The following is a 17,278-nucleotide window of genomic DNA, read 5'->3' as shown; positions in this document are numbered from 1 at the left end:
GAGTTAATTTCCACCGAGATGCACAGCCACCAATACGATTGGGGAACTTGTCTTGACGGATCAGCACATCTGCCCCCATCTTACCCTGTTGGAAACTCAGTTAAGGCCGTGCAGAGTTTTTTTTTTTTTTTTTAAAGATTTTATTTATTTATTTGAGAGAGAGAGAATGAGAGACAGAGAGCATGAGAGGGAGGAGGGCCAGAGGGAGAAGCAGACTCCCTGCCAAGCAGGGAGCCCGATGCGGGGCTCGATCCCGGGACTCCAGGATCACGACCTGAGCCGAAGGCAGTCGCTTAACCAACTGAGCCACCCAGGTGCCCACGTGCAGAGTTTTTCATAAAGAGAGCAGCATGTCAGGGTAAAGAGGATCAGTGACCTAACAATGACTGCCTGGGGCCTGAGAGACAGAAAGCATGGGCTGGAGTCATGTCCTAGGGGAACTCAAACAACCTTTTTGGGTCATAGGCTCCTCATCTGTGAAATGGGGGGAACTCGCCAGGATGCTCTAAGGACCAGATAAGAGAGTGTGTGGATCTGCTTTGTAGCGTTATACAAACAGGAGTATGGTAGCCGTCATATTCCTGCCTGCCGCCGTGCACACCCATGCACACGCACACTCAGGTGCCGGCCTACCTGGGCAAGGTGGGCGTGAGAGACTCCCTGACTTGCCTGCCTGCACTGCCCCCCTGCTTTTCGGTACCCAAAACTCAGCATGTCCAAAGTGGAGCTCCTTTTACATTTCACTCCTTACCCCTAGCCCTGAACCAGGGAACCCTCCTCAACTTTCCCTTCTTCCTTACTCCCCACAGCCCAGCTCTCACCGAGTCTGTTCACCAGAACATAGATCACAGTAGGTCCAATCCATTTGCTCTTCTTCATTTTCCTTCCTTCTGCCCAGAGGCCACTATGTCACATTGGCCAATGAGACAGCCCCTCATTGGGCCTCCTGCTGCCATTTTGTCCCTATCTCCATGTGGCAGCCGAACACAAATCCATCTTGTCACTGTCCTTCAGAAATCACCCTCTGTGGAGCCCTATGATCTCAGGGCAAAGGCCAACCTTAACACAGTGGTCAGAAGTCTGGTCAGGGTCTGGCCCTGAGGACTTCCCTCTCATCCCTCCTGGTCTCCCCGGACCCTCACTCCAGCAAGCTGAGCTTCTCTCAGTTCCCTCTCCTTGTGTTCTCATCGCCTGGGCCCGGGTCTGGGTGCTCCCCCATCTGACTAGATGGCAGGGACCCCATCTTTTTATCACTGCTGTATCCCCAGACGCATGGCGCAGGTTAGCATTGAAGTAACTGTTCAGGAAAAAGGGAGGTATTTATATTACATACTCTCAGGGCAACAGGGAGTTCTCCATACTGATATCCAGGGTCCGGAGGTCTGGAGAGAAGCCTCGCCCAGGGCAACAGGAAGCCTGGGCCCCACGTGGGCCTCTTCCTCTGAGGCCTCAGTCTCCCATCTGTACAATAAAGGATTGGACCAGATCCCCTCATCTAAGGGCCCTTTTAGTTCTTTTTTTTTTTTTAAGATTTGTATTTATTTGCCAGAGGGATAGCACAAGTAGGCGGAGCGACAGGCAGAGGGAGAGGGAGAAGCAGGCTTCCCACTGAGCAGGGAGCCCGATGTAGGGCTCGATCCCAGGACCCTGGGATCATGACCTGAGCCGAAGGCAGCCGCTTAACCGACAGAGCCACCCAGGCGCCCCTAAGGGCCCTTTTAGTTCTAATGGTAGGACAGAAACAAGTCAGAGGCTGGTGTCATGGACGTTGCAGCCAGACAGACCCAGGTTCAAATCTTGACTTTGATCACTTGTTGGCCCCGTGATCTTAGGCCTCTCTGAACCTTGGTTTCTTCTTCTCTAAAGGGGCTGGAGATAGTCATTTCTGCTGTCTCAGATGTCAGTGACTGACACTTAGTATTCACACGGTAAGTGGGGGCCCCTTCCTTTTTAGTTTACAAGCCAACAGTGAAACGTCACAGTTCAAACGACTCATTAAGAAAAATTCTTTTCTCCCCCTGATATCTTGTAATGCTGGGTATTTGTAGAGAGGCTGCTGGGCTCCTGGGCTCCTGGTCTTGCCCTCTACTCTGCCTTTCCTGAGATCCCAGCCCCTCTGTTCTGTACACAGGGCAAAGACTTTTTGGTTTCCTGGTGGTGCCATGTGGGTAGTCCAGGTGTGTCTGTGGAGGTTAGTGTTGTGACTCTCAGGAGCTGGGGCCACCCCAACCCAGGCGGGCACTAAATGAGGGCCAGAGAGCAGAATCATTCGCTAACCCTCTGCCCGCATCTATGAGGTTAGCTGCCAAGAGTCTGGGCCAGGCTTGGCTCAGAGTGAAGGCGAGCTGAGGGAGGGCTGAACCTGACCCCCATTCCTTTTTTTTTTTTTTTTAAAGATTTTATTTATTTATGGGCGCCTGGGTGGCTCAGTTGGTTAAGCGACTGCCTTCGGCTCAGGTCATGATCCTGGAGTCCCTGGATCAAGTCCCGCATCGGGCTCCCTGCTCGGCAGGGAGCCTGCTTCTCCCTCTGACCCTCCCCCCTCTCATGTGCTCTCTGTCTCTCTCATTCTCTCTGTCTCAAATAAATAAATAAAATCTTTAAAAAAAAAGATTTTATTTATTTATTAGAGAGAGAACACAAGTGGGGATGAGGGGCAGAGGGAGAGGGAGAAGCAGGCTCCCCGCTGAGCAGGGAGCCCGACTCAGGGCTTGATCCCAGGACTTCGGGATCACAACCTGAGCTGGAGGCAGACAGTTAACCGACTGAGCCACCCACGTGCCCCTGTGACACCCATCCTTAATGGGAAGATGCCCCAGGGGCAGGAGCCAAGATGCAGACAGAGGCAGGTATCCGTGCAGATGCTTCGCAGACACCCTGTCACAGGGGTGGCCTTATGTTCAACCACAGCTGCTTGCCTGCTGTGGACTGCAGGAACTGGACATGGAGGCAGTCGGGGAGGAAGGTCTTAGGTAGGTAGTAGAAAAGGTGAAGGAGAATTCAGAGGGTTGGAATGGAGACCATCAAACAGCAGTGAATGTCAGCAAAATGAATATAAAGGCACGAATGAACAAATGAATGAATAAGAGTATTATCTCCCTGCCTTTAGAAGCAGAATCCTCTGCCAGTCCTCAGAAACACAGCCTTAACCCCCTTGGCTCAAGCCTTAACAGTTTTATTAGGTGCCTAGAGTAGAGCAAAAATCAGAAGGAAGCCATAAGGTTAAGCTCAGTGATTCTCAGACTTTTTACATCCTGTCCAACATGCATGTTGGAGAGCCCAGGCTTGCTCCCCATGCATGCTCCCCATACTGAGTATTTAACTATCAGGATTGTTTTGGTTATAGGTGACAGACCGCTGACTCATAAAGTCACCCTCTAATGAAGGAATTTATTTGGTCCCGTAAGTGAAAATGTGGGGTTCAGATTCAGCTGGATCTAGGAACTCCATCTCTCAACTCTACTTTTTTTTTGTGGGGTGTACCGCTTTCATATAGGTTCTTCTCCGTGGGAAGAATGGTTCCAAGGCTTCTCATGGATCAGCTGAGCAACCACCATAGGAGAAGAGCATTTCTTTTCCAGTAGTGTCAGCTCCTTGTGGTACTGACCCTGGTTGTCTGGACTAGGGGCACATGTTTAGCTCTGAGCCGATTATGGTGGCTGAGAAACAAGGGCCTTGGATTGCCCAGGACTAAGGCATGGCGTTTGTGGAGCAAGACTGTGGATGTGGGTTCAGCATTACTGACTATGAGACCTAGAGTGGGAAGGTATTGTTCTCCAGAGAGATGGTAGAGGGATGAAAACTCCTTGTGCCCAATGAAAGGCTCCTCTTTTTTTTTTTTTTTAAAGATTTTATTTATTTATTTGAGACAGAGAGAATATACATGAGAGGGGGGAGGGTCAGAGGCAGAAGCAGGCTCCCTGCCGAGCAGGGAGCCCGATGCGGGACTCGATCCCAGGACTCCAGGATCATGACCTGAGCTGAAGGCAGTCGCGTAACCAACTGAGCCACCCAGGCGCCCTGAAAGGCTCCTCTTTATATTAAAAACCAAATCGTCCTCCAGATTGGGATTTTTAAATGTGATAGTAACTAATTATCTACCACACCTTTCCCTGGTGCCCTTTGCCACACTGAGACCCGCCGATGTGGAATGCTAAGAGCATCTGCTTCCCCCACAAGTTGGCATGACTGCCAGTCACAAAGGCAAGGCTGTGGGGTCAACTCTAAGCAAGACGTCCGTGTTGAGTAGTTTCTTGGATGTGGGGAAAGATGGATGCTGCTGTGACCCCATTCTACCCACGGGGACACTATAATCTATGACGAGGATCTGCAGGGAGGTTGACATGTAGTCATGTGATGGCTGTGGGCACCCCTGTCTCCCAATCATAACTAGGTCTGGAAATAACGCAAGTTTGGATAGAAGATTCTGTCTATACAATGGAAGGGTTGGGTTTGATTATCTACCATCTGTGATCAATTGGTAATGACTGTCAAGAGTGCTGTGTTGGCGAGTCTGAAGCTTTGCTCTGGCTCAGCAGGAAGGAAGTCTGTGATTGATTAGCAGTGTCTGCCACGGGCAAAGGTGTTGAAGTGGTGTTCGTCGTAGGAGCCATTGCTGTACTTTTTTTTTTTTTTTTTTTTTTTAAGCGCTCTCATTTTAGACTTGAATTAACAGAACAAATGAGGGCAACATCAGGGCTCAAAGGAGAAACAAATGTAAATGTGGACCTGCCTGGGAATTGATTGGAGAATTCGGAGACCTATACTCCGTGTGGCTGTGTGTCCTCGTGGAAGTCACTTTCCCTGTTGATGTTCACTCTTCTCATCTGCAGATGAGACGAACAGTCCAGTCCTGTGAACCAAGCAGGATTGTTATGAGGATCAGATGACGTGATAAATGTGAAATCATTCCATCTTACTTAGAATTATAACAGCAAGTGTTAAGTGACACTTTTTATGTTCTAGGCACTCTTCTAGGAGCTTTGCTTTCTCCGCGTTTCATTCTCAAAACAACCCTGTGAGGTAGTTGCTATTGTTAATCCTCATTTTAAAGAAAACAACACTTAGGCTCAGCTCAGACAGCAGGCTTCAAACCCCGGCAGCCTGGTTCTGGCAGCACTGTGCTGAATCCCTGCGTTACGGTGCTTCTCACTGTAAACTGTAAGGTGATGCAGAAAGAAAGAAGCAGCTCCTCTCATTCCTTTCTTGCCCAGGAAATAGCTCACTAACCCACTCCCTCGTTAACACCCATGGAGGTGAAATTGGCCTGCTCTGGTCTGTTTCAGGGCTTGATGACACTTTTCCAGGACCTCATAGGTAGTAAGGAAGGGAAAGCAGTCTAAACCTAGGGATCAGCTGCTGATCCCCAGTCAAACCGCCTGGGTTTACCTCCCGGTTCTAGCACTCCCTAGCTGGGTGACCTCGGGCAAGTTACCTAACTGCTCTGAGCCTTGGCTTTCTGCAGCATCATCTAGAATGCAGCCCTGGACAGCTCTGAGCAGATTCTCCCCTCCTAGATGGAAGCTACCACCCTCCAGCCTCAGCCCCCAGACATGGGGCTCGCTAACCCCTCTGGAGTATGCCTGTGCTCTCACTGGCTCTCCTACAGCACACAGCTGCCGCACCCCTGGTCCGCGCTGCGGTAGCCCCAAACCAGCCGAATCCAGAGTGAGCTAGTCTGCAGCCTGCACTTCCTGGCGACCTTTGAGGCTTAAACAATTATAATAAAAGGAGCACCATCAGAAGTGATTCTGATACTAGGGTGAGGCATCTGAGAGTGTATAAGTGCCCTTGTTCTTGGACCAGATGAAATACACAAAGAAATAATTGACAACGCTCATTGATGATATGCTTTCCCGTCATTCAGTCTGGGTACGTTCCCTTCTGTTGGCAGTGGGACTCAGCAACCCCACTGTGAAATGGGACCTGGCAGTCAAGGGGGAATGTGTGAAATGTGTAGATTCCTAGGCTGGGGGAGGATTCCAGACAGTGGACAGTAGTGGTTGCTTCATCACTCAGGGGCTTGTTTAAAATGTACCTTCCTGGGTTGCCCCAGAGATGGATTCAGGGCCTTTGGGTAGGGCCCAGGAAATTGCGTTTTTACCAGTTTCCCCAGGAGATTCTGCAGCAGCTGGTTAGTGAACCCAACCTTGGAAATACTGAATCTCTTCTTAAGAATATCCTTTGATTCTCTTAGGTTTCTCCTAGGCTCTCCTCTCTGAGCTGTCCCACCTCCAACTCTCGGGGCTGTCGGAAGACCTTGCCAGGTGCCCAGAGCTCCTGCTTTAAGAGTTTCTAGAGATGAGCCTCTGCTTGTGTGTGAGCTCCTCATCTCTGGAGGTGTGCAAGGAGCTCCCGAGCGTGCTTGCTCCGGATTGGGGCAGAGCCTCCCTTGGCGCTGTGATCCTGTGATTTCGTTGCCCGGAGAGGATTGTCTTCTATAGCAGGAGCCCATTTGCCGAATGGGGGGCGATGAGAGTGTCAGAGCAGTTGTCTGCCCGAGGGTTCCTTTTCTCCCCTCTGCAGACAGGACCTTACCTACAGGCTCGCTGAGTGGAGGAGACAAGCTGAGCTGCTCTGACGGGACTGGCGGCAAGTGGCTCCCTTGCCCTTTCCACAGGCTTCTCCAGATGGTGGTCCTGAGGGCCTAGGTCCCAGCGCTCGTGGTTTTTCTGTGTAAACGTAAAAGGAGACATCTATAAGGGTTTCATTCAACAAAGGTGGATGAAGGAGCACCTGCAGGTGCAGGTGCAGGTGCAACCCCAGGGCTGCATTCTAGATGATGCTGCAGAAAGTGTGCAGGGGACCCTAGGACACACCCCATAATTCCCATGGGGAAGTGATGCTAAAGCCATAGAGGGCTATAAGCAGAGCAGAGGGCATTCCCAGGCCAAACGTGGAAGGGCAGTGCCCTGGAGACGTGGCGCAGGGAACAAAGTGGCCTAGTGGGGGAGGTGGGAACAGGGCGGAGTGGTGGAAGGTGGGACGCCATGTACAGAGGTGCGGAGGTGGGACCATTCAGGGTGTTTGGAAAAAGGGGTGGGGAGGGGCAGGGCAGGAGGTCGTAAAACGGGCACGCAGCAAGTAGGCCCTGCATGGAGAGTCCTTTGGGGAGCCAGCAGGGCTCTTCCAGGTCTCCTGAGGGAGACTTCCGAATCCTTCAGGGAAGAGGGGAGGCAGAAGTCTTCCTCCTTGGGGCCTCTTTAAGATGTGTGGACTCCCCCGGGATCGAGTCCCGCATTGGGCTCCCTGCTTGGCAGGGAGTCTGCTTCTCCCTCTGACCCTCCCGACCCTCCCCCCCTCATGTGCTCTCTCTCTCAGTCTCTCTCTCTCTCAAATAAATAAATAAAATCTTTAAAAACAAAAAACAAAAAGATGTGTGGACTCCCTGACTCGTCACAGCAGCTCCCCAGAGGTGGGAGGGATCAAAGGGCAAGACACTCTCCTGAAACGAATTCTTTCCACTTTGGGGATGGTACTTGGATTCTAAGTGTCATTTCAGGAATATGATTTTATGGAGACCCTGGCACTAGGAAGCTGGGCTCTCCTCCTGGCTGGCTGCATTGCTTCTGCCTCTCTGTTACAACCTTCTGAGCCTTGAGTGTCCCCAGCTGCAAAGTGGGATGATAGTGGTTTCCACCTTGAGGATTGTGGTGAAGTCTGAAGAAGAGAACGCAGGCTGGACACATAGGCATGGATTCATTAAAGCCATCTGCATTCTTGGGTGTCGGAGTCCCCTGTGCCTCTGTATGAATCCCAGCACAGAGGAAGTCACCGCCTTCATTACAGCATTCTTCCTTGTATGGGAAAAAATGTAACTTCCACCCATTGGTATCTGGGATCTGCCCTTGGGGCCCCACGAAAGAAGTTGGTGTGTCTTTTCCTCAAACACCTTCAGAGATGTGCAGTGACAGTGGCCACAGCCTTGGGACCAGACATCCTCATCTACTGAATCCAGTCCAGGGCACCGTGGAGCCAGGTTACTGAGTTTGGTGCTGGGTGTGCCCTCCATGCCGCCGGGTTGCGGGTCTGGTGACTCCCTCGCAAGCATCCTGTGGCAAGAGCTGTTGCCGCCTGCTCTTTTCCCTGTGCCTTCCTGAGAACTGGGCAGCTCTTCTTCGGCAAGGGAGTGGTTTCTGCCTGCCAGGGGGGGCCCTGACTCATAGGAGCCGTTTTCCTGTGAGAAGGGCGAAGTGGTTATATCACAGCTCCCAGGGGAAAGACAGAAGGAAGTTTGGTTCATCAGAGCATCCTCTGTCTTCCAAAAATCCCAGTGTGCTATTAATAATAGTCTAAGTGGACCCCTGTTTAAGAGAATGCTCTTGCACTGCCTCATTTGGCGTCCGTGCCACACATTTGTGGGGAGAACCGGTCACACCCTGGTTTACTCATGCCTCAGACACATCTCATCCAGCAGCCTCTGCCCTCGGGAATCTCGTGCAGAGCCTGTGGAAGCCAAAACTGTTAAGACAGAGGCCAGGCTCCCCAAACGATTCTCCTTCAGAACCCACTTGTTCAGGCCTTATTATTATCATTTTTAAGGATTTTATTTATTTATTAGAGAGAGAGCACGAGCATGGGGCGGGGAGGGGGAGCAGCAGGAGAGGGAGAAGAAGGCTCCCCGCTGAGTAGGACCCCGGGACCACGACCTGAGCCGAGGGCAGATGCTTAACTGACTGAGCCACCCAGGCGCCCCTCGTTCTGATTTTATTTTTTATTTTTTTTTTTAAAGATTTTATTTATTGATTTGAGAGAGAGAGAATGAGAGAGAGAGAACACATGAGAAGGGGATAGGGTCAGAGGACGAAGCAGACTCCCTGCCGAGCAGGGAGCCCGATGCGGGACTCGATCCCGGGACTCCAGGATCATGACCTGAGCCGAAGGCAGTCGCTTAACCAACTGAGCCACCCAGGCACCCCTCGTTCTGATTTTAGATACAGCCTTCAGCTTGGAGATTGGGTTGACGGGTCCGCTGCAGATTAGAAATGGTACCTAAGCAGAGACGAGTGGAACTTGGTGAAGACAGCAGGCTCACAGCGGGGAGACGGGGAAGCCAAGGCTCCTGCTGCCCATAGGAGCTGATGGTGGAGGGCAGAGATGGGCCGCCCCGAAGGCCCAGAGGCCCGAGGAGAGGGGCTGCACGGTGTCAAAGGGCCGCCTTGAGGGGGCAGTGGTGAAGATGATGGTTCCGGTTCCAGGGGTCAGCAAACTAAGGCCCTGAGGGCCAAGTCCACTCAGCTCTGTTTTTGTAAATAAAGTTTTATTGGAACCCAGCCCCACCTCTGTGGCTGCTTCTACCCCCCCAGCCTCAGAGCTGAGCAGTTGACTTTGGAGCCATTAAAGGCTTGAAAGTCTCAAATACTTAGGATCTGGCCTTTTACGGAAAACGCTTGCCAACCTCTGATGATTTGAGCTGTGAAGGAAGGGTTGAAATGCAGCCTCTGTTAGAGCAAGACCAGGAGGTGTGAAGTTCCTTGGAAAAGGCCTTCCAGACAGACTGGCTGATGGTGGTGTCATTCATGCGTTGGTGCTTTAATGAATGGAAAAGAGCCATATTGATGGTTCAGATCATCTGGATTTCACAGACTTAGCAAACCTTAAGACTAAGACGGATGTTAGACGGTGTCTAGTTTGTCTGTTTCATAGCCATATGGGGAAACTGAGGCCCGGGGAGGCAAGGGACTTGCTTAGGAGCACGTAGTCGCAGCTCTCGGTCTCAAATGGAGCCCAGAGCACTTGGTGCTGATTTGCTGTTTTGCGGCACATGCGTGTGCAGGCATTGCACAAGCAAAAATCTCTGAACTGCAAAATGGCAGAGATGTGTTTGCCTCTAAAGGGCAGTTGCTTATTTTGTCTCTTCTGTGTCCGTTGCCTGAGCATTTGGAGAAGCGGGGCAGGGATTCCTGCTTTGCCCTATATAAGGAGCCTGTTGTCCCGGCCAGGCCCATCCCATGGCAACAGGGCTAAAATGGAAACAGGGAGCTCTGTTTAAGGCAAAGCCCCTGCACTACAGCTGCCTCCCGCCTGCCGCGGATGGAGCATTGTCTGCGGGCACCTGCCCTTCCTGCTGGAACCAGATTGGAAGGCAGGCACTGGGGGCCGCAGTCCTGAAATGGGTCCTTTGTGGGGTCGGTACCCCCAGCTGTGTGCCACCTGTGTCCAGGGCCATGGGGAGTTCCCCAGAGGCCGCTCGATGCAGGCTGAGGGTCAGTCAGAGACTTTCCCCTCTCTGAGCCTCAATTTCCCCCTGTAGAAAAGAGGAGGTTCAGAGGCAGTTCTGTCCAAGGATTCTTTTCAGTCTGTTGTTCTGTAACTCCCGTGGAGAGGCTCTGAAACCAAAAGGGCTTTGTTCTTATTCTAGCAGAGAGGTGAGATAGCATGGCTTAGGGGTTCAGGTTTCTGGGTTCCCATCCCAGCTCAATGACTTGCTTAGCTGGGTGTCTCCAAGGGAAGTCAGCAAACCTCTCTGGGCCTCCACTCTTCTCATCTGTAAAATGGGGATAAGAAGGGAACCTCCCCCATGAGGTACCTGCAGCTCTTGTTTGGTTAAGGCATAGGAGGGGGTTGGACTAATGGCTGTCAAGGTCTTTTCCTACCTGGGGTTCTGTGGTTCTAATTCCAGCTTTCCAGCCTCACAGGCAGGTGTCCCCACTTTCCCATTGTTGACTAGGGAGTTTCCAAGCAGAGGACACTCCACAGCTCTGGAAACCTGATCGGGAGATTAGAGGCCCGGAAAAGGCAGTTGAGGAGAAAGGAGCTGTGGGGAGTTTCCAGGGCACGCAGGCAAATGTGAGTCCCACGTCCTGCCAGCCAGCTCCCCCGGGCGGAGTGGTTCAGGAGGGGCACGGCTTCTGAGTGGGAGGAGGTCCCAGCATCATGAGGCCTGGGATACCATCCCTTCAGCCCCACCCCTCTGCATTTTTCTGCACAATCATCCTTCCCTTGTCTTCTGTTTGGGGATGATTTTTAGAAGGGATACAGGAGAAGGAAGAAGTCTTTTTTTTTTTTTTTTTTTTTTGAGCAGTATAACACAGTGATTGAGAACCTGGCTTCAGAGTTGGACGGCCCTCAGCCAGCTAGGGAACCTCACTGGGCCTCCTCAGCTTCCTCCTGGAAAATAGAAATAATAGCAGCTGTGAGGATTAAATGACAGAATGTGTGTCAGCTCAGCCCATTTTCCTGCACAAAATAAGCTCAATTAGTAAAATCTGAAGAGTGCCTACTGTGCGCCAAGATATAGTGGGAAACGAGCCAGACTAGTTTCTAGCAATCAGGAACTTCCATTGTAGTGAGGGTGGACAGACAACAAACACATGAAAAGATCGGACAAGATCATTTCAGACAGTGATGTGGATCATGAGGGAAAGAAGACAGAGCCATGTTATGGACAGTGTGCCAAAGTGGGGGAAGAGTACTTTATAGAGTGAGTGGTCAGAGAAGGCTTCTTTGATGAGGTGACATCTGGTCTCAGCGTCAGGAAGGAGCCAGCCGTGCAAAAATGGCTTGTGCAAAGGCCCTGGGGCAGTGACCAACTTTTGAGTTCTAAGGTACAGAAGAATGCCAAGATGTGGGGGGCATGGTGAGTGAGTCAGAAAGCGGCCAGAGAGGATGCTGGCAACGTAGGCGAGGGCCTTATCAGCCATGGGTGTTTGAATTCCATCCTAAGTGCAATAGGAGAGTCTTTGGAGAGTTTTGAGTAGGGAATGGGGCAACATAGTCTGATTTACATTTCCTGAAGATGATTTTGGTTACTATGGGAGACACCAATTTGGGATGGGATGGGTAAGTATGGAAGTGGGAGACCTGCTAGGCCGCCCTGTATGAGTCTAGGTAAGAGATGTTGGTAGCATGGGCTAGTATAGTGACAGCAGAGGTGGAGAGAGAGTGGACAGGACTGGCGGCCTATGGATTGAGTGTGAGGAAGAGAGAGGTGTGCCAAGTGTTGCTCCTGAGCGGTTGGGTGAGGGTTTTTGCCACTTCCTGACATGAAGACTTGAAGGAGAAACTGGCTTGGGTGGAAATAGAACTCCATTTGAACATGAAGTTCAGGTGCCAATAGTTTGAGGTGCCAATAAACCAACCAAGGGGAGATGTCAAGGGACAAGATTTGAAAGGGCTCCTTTGCCAGAGTAGCCGAGGACACAGCTAATGTAGGAAAGGAACCACTTTGTTTTGAGCTGAGATAGCCCAAGTGCACATCTAGCTGGGGCTTAACCCTCTTCCAGCCCTAAGCTTCTGGATTAGCTTTAAGGACCTCCTGTACTCACTTGATAGCCCTTGCATGACCCACATCCCTCCCCTGGGCCCTTCATGGACTCAGGGCTGCTCCAGCCACTCCCCGAAAGGACTCCTGACTCCTCTCCTGACGGCATGCGCCTGGAGCCTTGGGCCCTGTTGTATGTGGGGGCGGAGCCCGAGACAGCTTGAGCCAGCCAGGCACTGTGTGAAATGTTTTATAACTGAGCTTCTTAACCTTCATGTCCACCAACCCCAGGGGTTAGAATTTGGGGGGGGGAGGGGTCTGTGAATTTGGGTAGGAAAAAAAATTATCTCTAACCTCTAAGTGAATTTTTTTTTTTTTGCTAACCTCTAAATGAAATTTAGAATTTCCATTCATTATGAACATAGATGACAAACTGTGAAAATATTAGTGGGACCTGTGATTTTTATCACCAGTGGAAATCACGGATACTTACATATCACATTACAGTTATTTCAGTTATCTGGAAATATTTATGCTCATTGCAGTTTGAAATTATGGGTAATTATAGGAGCACCTGGGCGGCTCAGTCAGTTGAGTGTCTGACTCTTGATTTCAGCTCGAGTCATGCTCTCAGGGTTGTGGGATTGAGTCCTGGCATCAAGCTCCACTCTGGGTATGGAGCCTGCTTGGGATTCTCTCTTTCCTTCTACCCTTCCCGCCTCCCTCTCTTGAAAAAAAAAAAAGAGAGAGAGAAAGGGAGAAATTACAGGTAATTATTATACTTGCCACTAGAGCTTATGATTTAGCATTGTAATAAGGAAGCATGTTCTATTACCGTAACAGATTTATTCTTCTTAATATTTTATAAATGTGTTTTGATATTATTGCTTTCCTTTATAATGCTGTTTTACTTTATGCATTTTTTTGTTTTTATTTTTTATTTTATTTTTTTTTAAAGATTTTATTTATTTATTTATTTGAGAGAGAGAGAGAGAATGAGAGACAAGAGAGCACGAGAGGGAAGAGGGTCGGAGGGAGAAGCAGACTCCCTGCCGAGCAGGGAGCCCGATGCGGGACTCGATCCCGGGACTCCAGGATCATGACCTGAGCCGAAGGCAGTCGCTTAACCAACTGAGCCACCCAGGCGCCCTATTTTTATTTTTTTTAAAGATTTATTTATTTGACATACAGAAAGAGAGAGAGAGCAGGAACACAAGCAGGGGGGGAGTGGGAGAGGGAGAAGCAGGCTTCCCGCTGAGCAGGGAGCCCAATGTGGGGCTCGATCCCAGAACCCTGGAATCATGACCCAAGCTGAAGGCAGTCACTTAATGACTGAGCCACCCAGGCGCCCCAACTTTATGCATTTTTAAAACATTGTACTTACTTTATGCATCCATAAACATTCTGAGAAGTTTATAGGCCTCACCAGATTGCCAGTGGGACCCGATGACTCAAAAGAGATTGACTCCTGCTTTACAAGCATGATCTTATTATTCTCATTTTATAGATAAAGAAGCTAGTCTCAGAGAGGGTGAGTATCTTGGGCAGGGTCACACAGCTGGTTGAGTGAGTGAGCTGAAATGAAAGCAGACCTTTCTGATTCCAAAGTCAGTGTTCTTCACAGACCCGTTGCTGCCTCCAAAGTAGTCCTGTCAGTTCAATTGATGACTGATTTAAACAGATTCCACAGCACAAAAACCATTCGTATTTTATCTGAAAAGATTAATACAGCTTTTGCATTCCAGTACATAGTATACCTTTGGGTTTTAGGAATAGAAGAAAGTTTTCCTTGCCAGTGAAATGATTTAGCTTTCCATTGTGCCAGATCTTGGAGGGTGGGGGCGGGGGAGGGGGTGGAGGTCCGAGAAGAGGCCCACGCCTGTCCTGTGCATTTAACTATTTCTCAGCCCACCACTGCATCCCCGGTGGGTGTGTGTTCAGAGACAGAGAGGCATTGTGGCCCCAGCTCAGTAGACTTTCATGCTGCATGTGGGGAGCCGCCTAGCTCACTGAACAAAGGAGAAAAGTGAGGCCTTGGGCCATCGGGTGGCCTGCTTGTAGTCACAGAGCTCCAGCTAATGGAGTTTGAGTTCCCACTTTTCCCCTCACTGCAACCTTGGTCCAGTTTCAGTATCACTAACTTAGCTGTGTGATCTCAAGCACCTTACTTACCTAGGACTCCGTTTCCTCATCTGTAAAATGGGCTGGCCAGTGTGTCTGTCTGCCTTTACTTGGCTGTTGGACAGTATCAATGAGATGTCCAAAAGTGTGTTCTCAGAGGTCCTCAGGCAGGGGCTGGGTACGGAGGAGGGCAGGGCCCCCTTGCTGCCGAAGAGGCAAGATGGGATCGTCGCCAAGGCCGGGAGCTACGTCTGACATATGGGTCCAGTCTCAGCTAGTGCCCAGGGCTTCCTAGGTGAGCAGTCAGAACTGGTTGACAGGGGACAGACTCCCTGCCTCTCATCTTTGTCTCTCTGTCCCTTCCTCAGAGCCCCGGCACCAGACGTGGTGGCTTTATTTCACGCACCTCTATATTTAATAAGTAGGACCATGACGAGATTTGGTGACCTCAGGGCCCAAATGGACCGTCTGCTGGCATAAGCGGTGCTTGAGTCATTTCCCAGGGATGAGCTCTGGGCAGGTTTCCAGGAGCTGAATTTACCCTCCCCGATTCTCTGCTTTCCTCTTCGCCTCCCTGCCCCCAAGTTCCATTTTTGAGTTTCCAACTTCATTGGCTTTGGGACGCCATGGACCAAGATAGAAAATGAAATAGTTATTCATTCCCTGAGGCTCTCCATCCCCCTGCCTCAGCAGAGGCTCCGGCTCAGTGTGGGGGAGACTGTGGAGGCCCAAGACACTGACTCAGGCCCTGGGGCTCCTGCCTGGCTGGGGGCTCCCTATCTGGATGCACTGGAGGACAGAGGCTCAGTGACCTGTGTACCTGAGAGATGCAGGCAGAATATGGTAGGGATTGAGAGGAGGGACAAGCTGGGACGATCAGGGCAGGCTTCACAGGGGAGGAGGCATATGACTTGGACCTTGGAGGATGGGTTGCAGCATATATATGACCAAAGGAAAATAAAACCTTAAAAGAGTAAAGAAGGACTTAAAACAGAAAGTAAATATTCTTTGACCTTCCCCTGTCCCCAACCAACTCCTTTTTCCCATTTCTAATATTTTTCTAATATTTTCTTCTCTTAATATTTTCTTGTGTCCTTCTAGTGACAGTCTATGAATATGTGAACTATGCATCTATTTTTCTATCCATCCATCATTTTTTATTAAAAGCACAGACAGGATCATAAAATGTTAACTTCCCCTTTTCACGTGGCAAGCCGTCTTGGCCACCTTCTTACGGCAGCGCACGCGGGGGCAGGTTGCTTGAACTGGTCGTGTGGTCCTTGCAGGTGGCTGGGAGGGCACGGCAAGATGAGAAAACTCACAGTGTATGCGAGGAGCTTTGGTGAGGGCCCGCGGGGAAGCAGTATTGCCAAGTGGCTGGGAACCGAGCCTGACCTTTGCATTTGGAAGGTGTGGGGTTGAATCCCAGTTCTGGCACTTTCCAGCTGTGTGGCCCCCGGCAAGTTTCTTCACCTCTCTGAGTTTCAATGTCCCCATCTTTCGAATGGCGCTAATAACGTTTCCCTTGGGGGGGTGGTTAGGGACTTGGAGTGAAAGCACTTACCACTTGCAAAGGCACCTGGCAAACGAGCAGTCGCCCGTTTTTGTGGATCGTGCTGTCGTGTATCATATGGGGCAGGGGCAGCCGAACCCTGACAGGTAGCGCTAGGTGCACGTGGGGGGTTTCTGAGCGACATTTGAAGAGAGGAGGGCCAACAGATCTATCTGAAGCTTAAAATAGCCTGGAAGTGCAAGAACAACAATAAATAAATGGGTTCCGGATGCTTTTAAATCTTGGCATTTCCTGATCTCAGCTCCGCTGGTCCAGACAGCTTCATCAGCGTTTACTGCCGAGGCCGGCGGCGCACGCCTCCCCTGGCCGTGTCCCAAAGCTGCTTTCAAGAAAATCAGATCTAGAAGCGTTTGGATCTCTGGCACTGGGCCAGCGGGTCATGGATGCAGGTTGAAGATCAGGCAGCATTGGGGTTTGTTCCGTGTGTGTGGAAAGTTAAGGCCGAGGGAGTGAGGGGGTGAGGGGGTGAGGCAGTTGCCCAACAATGGGGTTATTCATTCACCACCCAAGTGTTGATTAAGCACTTACTATGTGCCAGGTGCCAGGGATAGAACAGTGAGCATTAATCAGATGCCCATTCAAAAAAATGTTCAATTACTAACTGTGATAAGCCCCTGTGATAAGTCCTCAGGGACCTCCAGAAGGCTGCGAGAGGGCGCAGTAGGGCTCCTCAGGTGGTCTTCGGGGCTCAAGGAAAGTTTCCCCTGGGAAGTAAAGAGTGAAGGACAGATGAGAGAGAGAACTGGGCACAGTAGGTCTATGGGTGGGGACGACGTTGCAGGCAGAGAGAACAGCACACGCAGAGACCCTGTGTGGGAAAAGACCCTGGCAAGTGCTAGTGTGGAAAGAAGGCCAGTAGGGCCAAAAGTGGAGGTAGGGGTAGGTTAATACTGGGACAGGTAAGCGGGAGCCAGATCACACGGGGGGCCTTCCAGGCCTCAGGAAGGATTTGGGTCTTTATCTGGGAGGAATCGGGGGCAGGCTGGGTATTAAAACAGGGCACAGGGGGATCAGATTTGCATCTTGACAAGATGGCTCTGGTGGCTCGTGTCCAGAAGCTTGGAGGGGTCTAGAGTGGCTGCCATTCAGGTGTGAGCTGATGGCAGTGTGGACTGGGTCAGTGAAGGGTTAACCCAGTGACCAGGTGGTGAGGAAGCTCCAGCAGCCCAGAGAGGCTGCAGCTGCGCCAGCAATTGCTTCAGGACTCTTGTGTAATAGTCTCACTCGTGGTCGTTTTTTGAGTACTTACTCTGCACCAAACGCTCCACAAAGCCCTTCTCCTTAAACTCTCTTAAGAATATCATCTTCTGTTTTCCTGAGATTTAACCAAGGGGGTTAAATCACTCCGCTAAGATCACAGAGCTCAGCCCCGCGCTGTCCAG

General features: G+C 50.7%; 1 protein-coding gene and 1 long non-coding RNA gene across 5 annotated transcripts in view; one reads left to right on the top strand and one right to left on the bottom strand.

Annotated features, from left to right (window-relative positions):
- The window catches only part of PPARGC1B (PPARG coactivator 1 beta), a 111,670-nt gene that overhangs the window by 45,476 nt on the left and 48,916 nt on the right, over positions 1 to 17,278 (top strand). The gene's annotated exons all lie outside the window — the stretch shown is intronic.
- Positions 4,037 to 10,822, bottom strand: LOC135365424 (uncharacterized). The gene is made up of 3 exons (XR_010413249.1): positions 10,596 to 10,822; positions 6,538 to 6,671; positions 4,037 to 4,852 (listed from the first exon to the last, which is right to left on the bottom strand). It is a non-coding gene; the product is annotated as an uncharacterized LOC135365424 (long non-coding RNA).

Source organism: Mirounga angustirostris, unplaced genomic scaffold (assembly GCF_029215605.1).
Source record: "Mirounga angustirostris isolate CCGP_5_RB_7025 unplaced genomic scaffold, mMirAng1.0.hap1 SCAF_7, whole genome shotgun sequence".
Taxonomy (NCBI): domain Eukaryota; kingdom Metazoa; phylum Chordata; class Mammalia; order Carnivora; family Phocidae; genus Mirounga; species Mirounga angustirostris.
This window is presented reverse-complemented; position numbering and strand designations above follow the sequence as displayed.